Source organism: Danio aesculapii, chromosome 6, assembly GCF_903798145.1.
Source record: "Danio aesculapii chromosome 6, fDanAes4.1, whole genome shotgun sequence".
NCBI classification, from domain to species: Eukaryota; Metazoa; Chordata; class Actinopteri; order Cypriniformes; family Danionidae; genus Danio; species Danio aesculapii.
In genome coordinates this window covers 5,809,388-5,818,305 of record NC_079440.1, presented here as the reverse complement: position 1 = coordinate 5,818,305, position 8,918 = coordinate 5,809,388, and positions in this window count along the sequence as shown.

Sequence of the window (8,918 nt, the reverse complement as noted above, 5' to 3'; positions counted from 1 at the left end):
GTATAAGTTGGTATGAAATGAGAAGCCGTATATTTGGATAACTGCTACCTGGACGCTGCAGACTGAGCTGTCAATCACTTTAAAAGCTGCCACAGGTGTGCTGAAGCTCTCCTTTAATTTCTGCAGTAAATCTCCCAATGATAAAGTTTGCTAAAATGCCTGGAAAGCACATGGAGGCATAAAAATAAAATGTCCTAAACGCCCTCTGAGGCTATGGGATTAATAACAGATCTCGATACACACACACACACACACACACCCAAAAACACTCAATCAGTGGACGATCGACAACCAGATCTTGTCTCTACAATATTTTAACAACAATTCATCACAGATCTGAAGCTGCTTTGAAGCTCATCTTTGATATCTGATTGATGACCTCTGTTGCTTTTGTGAGCGTGTATTAAACTCAGCTGTGTGTATATCGCATGTGTGTGTAGATACATTAGAGACATTCACTTCTGTATTCTCACATCTGAAGATGCATTATAATATCAAAAGCATGTTAATTAATTACTGTCTACAACCTGTATTAAACAAACATTTTTAAGTGTATTAAATTAAATGACTATTAAATTACCACTTACAAATGCAGTATAGGCTTTATACATATATATACATACAAATATATACATATATATATATATATATATATATATATATATATATATATATATATATATATATATATATAAACGCACTGATTCATATTCACACTCATACACTACAGCCAGAGGCGTTTTTAGGATTTTTATTTTAGGAGGGCTCAGCGGTTTATAAGGTAAAAAAATATTAATGTATATATTTGGTATCGCCGGTGGGGGGGGGGGGGGTTTGGGGTGGTTATTGGGGTTCGTGTGGTGGTGGCCTTGAGAATGTCTCTGGGGCCCCCTGTCACGATCGGTGTAGAGGAAAAAGGGAGCGAGGACTCAAGTGCAGAAATAATAGGTTTTATTAATAATAAATTAAAAATAAAAGGCAAAACAAACTACCCCGAGGGGGAAAACATTAACAAAACAAATAAACAAACAAACCAAACTAGACTGGGCAGGCTGGCAGGGATCAGGAGGTGAACAGACACGACAAGGTACCACGATGAGACAATCATACAATGACGAACTGGCACAGGACAGCAGACATGAGGAGAATATAAGCAGGAGTGAATTAATACACAAACAGATGAACATAATTAACTAATAATGGGTTAACAAGGAGGGTGGGACTAGACAATAGACGGGAGAGCACCTGACACAAGGAGACAACACAAGCCAGGTGCTCACATTAAACAAGACTAGAACACGCAGCCAATGAGAGAACTCATTAACCGCGTGTTCGTATGACAAGACACAAAGCACACAACAAAAGCACGCGACCCATGTAAACACAGAGCCACGTGCTTTGACAACAGACGCAAGACACGAGCACACGATAAGTGAACACCTCACCGTGCGCTCACATAAATGCAACGCGCATGTTTCATCTCAGCGCCAACCAAAACCGAAACCAACAAGACGGAGACACTGAGAATGAAACAGCGCGATGCTGACGAAACAAAACAAACACGAGTACAAGAGCGCGCGTCCCAAGGACGCGCAGACCCCGCGCGCCCGCGTCAAGCGGGAGCGCGCACGGTCCGCGCGCACCTCTGATGACGCGCACCCAGACAATGACAAAACAAGTGCTCGACCCAAGAAAACTCGAGCAGAGCACTTCAGGACAAGACAAAACAGAGCTAGTGTCCGGACTCTGCCACCAAAACAAGAATTTACAAGACCAGAGTGGCAGAACCCTGACACTCCCCATAAGTGTATGGGCCATTAGAGTCTTCCTAACTCTGGGTTGAAGAAACTAAATTGGGCGTAGTGTGTGTGTGTGAATGTGAGTGTATAGGTGTTTCCCAGTACTGGGTTGCAGCTGAAAGGGCATCCGTTGCGTAAAACATGTGCTGGAATAGTTGGCGGTTCATTCCGCTGTGGGTACCCCTGATAAATAAGGGTTAGGAAGACTCTAATGGCCCATACACTTATGGGGGGCCCCAGAGACATTTTCAAGGCCACCACCACACAAACCCCAATGACCACCCCAACCCCCCCCCCTCCCCCCACCGGCGATACCAAATATATACATTAATATTTTTTTTTACCTTATAAACCGCTGAGCCCTCCTAAAATAAAAATCCTAAAATCACCTCTGGCTGTAGTGTATGAGTGTGAATGTGAATCAGTGCGTTTGGGTGTTTCCCAGTACTGGGTTGCAGCTGAAAAGGCATCCGCTGCGTAAAACATATGCTGCGAAAGTTGTCGGTTCATTCCGCTGTGGCGACTCCTAATGAATAAAAGTACTAAGCCAAAGGGAAATGAATGAGTGAATGTATTCACCAAACTTATCACTGATTTATTTGACTATAAGCAGTGCAAGAGCGACTGATCCAGTCAATGGAGGAGCTTTCACGCACACATGGCATGAGATATTGTGTAATAACTGCGCTGGCCGAGATATTCTGATGGATGATTATTACAGGAGTCTGTCTCTGTGCCCACACACACCACTGATGCCTTTCTATTTCCAGAGTCGCGCTGATTAGCCTCCTTCATCAGAGCTGACGGCGAGAGGAGAGACGGCGTACTGGATTCCTGCACAGATGGAGAGGAGTCGGAGTGTGTTGAGGGATGTAGGAGTGTGTGTGTGAGTGTGTGTTTTTGTGACATATAAGGACACAAATTTGTGTAATAACAAAAATATGACTCAGGCATTACGATGAGAAGCTGACTTATGGACATTTCCTGATGTTTACATTTATCAAAAGTTTTACAATGTCCCCACAATTCACAAAACAAATGCATGTGTGTGTGTGTGTGTGTGTGTGTGTGTGTCTGTCTGTCTGTCTTTCTGTGTGTGTGTGTGTGTGTGTGCGTGTGTGTGTGTGTGTGTCTGTCTTTGTTTGTGTGCCTCTGTGTTTGTGGTCCTGTTTGTGTGTGTGTGTGTGTGTGTGTCCGTCTGTCTGTCTATCCGTCTCTGTGTGTGTTTGTCTCTGTGTGTGTGTTCGTCTGTCTATCCATCTGTGTTTGTGTGTGTGTCTGTCTGTCTATCCATCTCTGTGTGTGTGTGTGTGTCCGTCTGTCTCTGTCCATATCTGTGTGTCTGTTTCTCTCTGTTGTGTGTGTGTGTGTGTGTGTGTGTGTGTCCGTCTGTCTGTCTATCCGTCTCTGTGTGTGTTTGTCTCTGTGTGTGTGTCCATCTGTCTATCCATCTGTGTTTGTGTGTGTGTCTGTCCATCTGTCTATCCGTCTGTGTTTGTGTGTGTATATGTGTGTGTGTCTGTCTGTCTATCCATCTCTGTATGTGTGTGTGTGTCCGTCTGTCTCTCTGTCCATATCTGTGTGTGTATTTGTCTCTCTTAGTGTGTGTGTGTGTGTGTGTGTGTGTCTGTCTGTCTGTCTGTTTGCATGTGTGTGTATGTTTGTCTGTCTTTCTGTGTATATGTGTGTGTGTCTGTCTGTCTATCCATCTCTGTATGTGTGTGTGTGTCCGTCTGTCTCTCTGTCCATATCTGTGTGTGTATTTGTCTCTCTTAGTGTGTGTGTGTGTGTGTGTGTGTGTGTCTGTCTGTCTGTTTGCATGTGTGTGTATGTTTGTCTGTCTTTCTGTGTGTTTGTGTGTGTGTCTGTCTGTGTGCATCTGCTTGTTTCTATGTGTGTCTGTCTGTCTGTGTGTGTCTGTGTTAGTGTGCTTCTGTGTGTGTGTGTGTCCATCTGTCTATTCATCTGTCTTTGTGTGTGTTTGTATGTGTGTATGTCCATCTGCCTGTCTATCCGTCTCTGTGCGTGCATCTGTCTGTGTGTGTGTGTGTGTGTTTGTGTGTGTCTGTCTATCCGTCTGTCTGTCCGACTGTGGGTGTATGTGTTTGTGCGTGTGTTCATCTGTCATTCTGTGTGTGTGTGTGTGTGTGTGTGTGTGTGTTTGTGTGTGTGTGTGTGTGTGTGTGTGTGTGTGTGTGTGATTATGTGGGTGTGTCATTTCCAGTCCCTCATTTGCTGCCAGTAGTTTTGAGAAGATCATGATCTCATCATTCCACACACACACACACACACACACACACACACACACACACACACACACACACACACACACACACACAGAAATGATGCAGTTTCCTCCAGTTTGCAATTCCTCCTTCATTATTTCTTGTACTGCGTCTCTTAAACACGATCATAAGAGTTTTCTGATGCCTTTAAAGCAACATCTCTGATAAAGTGATGTTTAATAAAGCGTGTGTGTGATAAAGTGTGTATGTGTTTGAGGGTCTCCTGCAGAAGTAGGGCACAGAGGGCTGTACAGTAGGCGTCATTAGCAGGTCAGCGCTCTCCCTCTGATCCGTCTCTCCTCCTCTGCACTTACAGTCATTAATATTGCATGAGTCTGAGCGCTGCAGCGGTATCGTCCTCTCACTGTATTCACACGTTTTCTCCACCTTTGATTTACTTTAGCCTGCACTTTGGGAGAATTAATGGCACAGATCACCGCTGATCTCTAATCATGAATATGGAGATTTAGGAAAGTTCATTCCCACATGCTTTAATGTCTACATTTACCTTCATGTAAGTAAAAGGTCTCTGACAGTTAAGAGGAACATGGTGGAGTAAAAGATTGTTTCATTCATTCATTCAGTTTCTTTTTGGCTTAGTCCCTTTATTAATCTGGGGTCGCCACAGCGGAATGAACCACCAACTTATCCAGCACATGTTTTATGCAGCGGATGCCCTTCCAGCTGCAACCCATCACTGGGAAACACCCATACACTCTCATTCACACACATAAACTACGGACAATTTAACTAACCCAATTCACCTATAGCACATGTCTTTGGACTTTTGTGGTAAACCTGAGCATCCGGAGGAAACCCACACCAACACAGGGAGAACATGCAAACTCCACACAGAAATGCCAACAGGCCCAGCCGAGGCTCGAACCAGCGACCCTCTTGCTGTGAGATGATTGTGCTACCCACTGCGTCACCATGCTGTAAAAGATTGTTTGGGCATAACTTCATTCATTCATTTTCTTTTCGGCTTAGTCCCTTTATTAATCTGGTGTTGCCACAGCGGAATGAACCGCCAACTTATCTAGAACATGTTTTACGCAGCGGATGCCCTTCCAGCTGCAACCCATCACTGGTAAACATCCATACACACACATACACTATGGACAATTTAGCTTACCCAATTGACCTATAGCGCATGTGTTTGGATTTGTGGGGGAAACCGGAGCACCCGGAGGAAAACGAACACAGGGAGAACATGCAAACTCCACACAGAAACGCCAACTGACCCAGCCGAGGGCTGAACCAGTGACCTTCTGACTGTGAGGCGGTTGTGCTACACATTGAGCCACCGTGCTGTAAAAGAGTGTTTGGAGCATTGGCAGGAAAGCTTGGGGAGCAGAGAGAGGGGAAGTATCGGAATAGGAGCGCGAGGCAGGAATCCAACTCGGGTCGTCGTGAGCACTGGAGCGCATGTGTCGACACACTAACCACTACGCCACTGGGGCTGACTGTTTGGACATAAGTTGGGCCAGACGGAATCTGCGGACATTTTCTTGCATTTTCAGCACAGAATTTAGTAAAAAATCTGCTGATATATGCGGTATGATTTTGGTTGTATTAAAACTAAAAACTTAATATATGAAATGAAAAGTAATATATTTTTAACTTTTAATTATTATTTACAGAGCAAATCCAATTAAATCCACTTATTTGGTAAACAAAGCAAATCTCTCATATAACATATCTAACAAAAGACAGAAAATACTGTACAAACTGCACTGTAAATAAATCAAATGACAATTTTAGTATTACTATTGTTAAATCTCCATAATATTCATTCATTCATTTTCTTTTGAGCTTAAACCCTTTATTATAGTTTTTCTCAGTGGCTTTAGTGCATTTCTCACAACATTATTTACATTTGCACAACAGTTCATGCATTTCTCAAAACTAATAGTCATTTGTGCACATCATAGTAGCAGTTTCTTATTCCTTCCAACACATTGCAAATGCTTTTGGACATGCATCAACTGCTTTCATAGAACTCTCTGCTGTTTATAACATTATCATCTGCTTATGTCATGTCAGCCAAAATTAACTAAACTTGTGAATGCTGAATAGTCATTCCATATAAAACTAATATTGCTTATTTCATTACTTGAGTCATTACATACAGAAATGTTGAACTAGCTGTCAAAATCTGTCACGTACATTTTATAAAAAAAAATAAATCTTTTTTTTCCTTGAAAATGTCTTCTAAATTGAACAATTTCATGAATGATTTACAAATCTGTGTATGTTGTAGGTTCAGTTCCAATATGTTCTGCAATATTGTATACAGTTGTGCACAGCTCTACCCAAAGGAAGTGTCTGTTTGTTGTAAATAAGGGTGTGTTTATTCTTTTGCACCATGCTGTGAATAAATTAGAATTGTAAAGAGCAAATGCAGTAAAAATGTGAAACATACATATCCAGTGTCTTGGACTCAGATACCTCACTAAATGCAGTGATGTCTAACTTTACTGTAGTTTTCAAATGGCTGTGCAAATAGTACTGTATATAGTGCTGTCTTGGGCATTTTCAGGAAGTGTCACCAAAATCTGACTTTTTTGCATTGAAATAAATGTAGAGTAAATGTGCTGGCGTAACTGCGGATGCAATAAAGCAAATCATTATCATATATTTTGGGAATGTATGTATATTCAAGAATATTGGAAAGAAATACAGGAGGCTCTTGAACATATATTTGAAAAAGATATACCTCTAGAAAGTAAATTGTTATATTTTGGCTGTGTGGATCCAGATACAGTAACGGCAGACAATAAATACCTTATGCGTGCTCTCATGGCTGCCAGCAAATAAGCAATCACACGCAAATGGCTAAAGCAAGAGCGACCAACCCTTAGTAATTGGATAGACGCAACTATTGAGATCTACACAATGGACAAAATCACTTTTGTCGTCAATTTAAAGAAGGATATATTCCTGAGAAAATGGAGGAAATGGGTTGAATATATTTTAGTTAGAAGACCCGACTTTGTTGCTAAATGAATAGAAGATGATGTTCTGCTAATGTATGTACATGTATACGGTTATACTTACTCATATTATAATGTGTGACATTCCCACGTGTATAACGAAGATGGTCAGTTGAGATTATTCTGGAAGGAATTATATTATGACATGTGTTCTTACCCTGGATGTAAATAGTGCTTTATTTTCTATTTATTTTTGATTACTATATTTATTTGATCTTTTTCTTATAATTTTTTTTTCTTCTTTCTTTATGCTGTTTTTCATTTTATAACCTACAAAATTTGAGTACTACTGTGTAGTAAATTCACCTGACAATAATGTACGGAATTTTTTACACCACTTAAGTTCAAATACTGTGATACCAATGTACCCTGAAATGCTGTATGATTGTACTCAATTAAAAGTTCACAATAAACATAAAAATTATAAAAAACATTTGATATTTGACTATCTTGTTCATAAACAATGGTGTCAGGACTTTTCATCTTGATGACACTGACACTTTCATTGACATCAATACTTGCTTTTGAGGACTGAGCTCTCCATTTTGAGCAAGTGACATGCTTTTGCAGGTTATCAGCTCGGTTTTGCAGTTTGTACTAATGGTTTAGAGAAATGCATTAACTGTTGTGCAAATGTAAATAGTGTTGTGAGAAATGCACTAAAGCCACTGAGGAAAAACTGTAATCAGGGATCGCCACAACGGAATGAGCTGCCAACTTATCCAGCATAAGTTTAACGCAGCTGATGCCCTTCCAGCTGCAACCCAGTACTGGGAAACACCCATGCACACTAAATCACACACATACACTACGGCCAATTTAGTTTGCCCATTTCACCTACACCACATGTCTGTGGACTGTAGGGGAAACAAACCGGAGGACCTGGAGGAAACCCATTCCAACACGGGGAGAACATGCAAACTCCATGCCAACTGACCCAGCCGGGACTCGAACCAGTGACCTTCTTGCTGTGAGGCGACAGTGCTAACCACAAAATGCGAATCCCAAAATACAGAAACTGTTAATGGATATTTTTAACAGGCTTGTTTTAATGAAATAATATAATCTTGATGCACATTTAAGGCTGTTTTCAAAAGCATTTTATACAGAGATTTGAAAGGTATCGTCTTCTTTATTTGTGTTCATGTCAGTGGTTTGATTTACAGTTTTGTTTGTGATCCTGCACTTACATTTTTCTCTGTTCCAGCAATGAAATGTCGGCTTCTCGAGCTGCTGCGGTCAGCAAATCAAACGCTCTGCTCTTCAAGATGTCTGCATTGATTCATGGATTATTCAAAAATGCACATAAAGCAAACGGACGAGAAAGGCAAGCAGGTCATCAGGGTTAATGTGAACATGAAATCAAAGTATACACTATACTGTTCAAAAGTTTGGAGACTCTCAAGTGTATTAAAATTACAATTAAATATAAAAAATGTCAATTAAAAAAACACTAGAATTGTTTGTGGAAGCTGCCGGATACATTATTTTAGAAAGTTTGAAAACACTTTCACAAATGTTTCCATGTCCACCCAGCTACATTCACTGGATGGTTCACTACAACTCTTCCTGTCACATTCGAAAAATTTAAAATAAAGATATAATAAAGCATGTGATAAGATTATTATTATTTTTTTAATCTACACCTTGCCCCTGTTTATTAATTAATGTAAAGCACAGAGAAAGTGTATTTATGTACAAATTTCTTTTATTTTTCTTATCATTTTAAAATTAATTTATCACTGAAAAAAGTGTTGCATGCAAAACTGTTGCAAACAATTTATTTGTGTTGAATTTAAACAAACAAATTCAATTTAATAATGTCCAACTTAATTTGT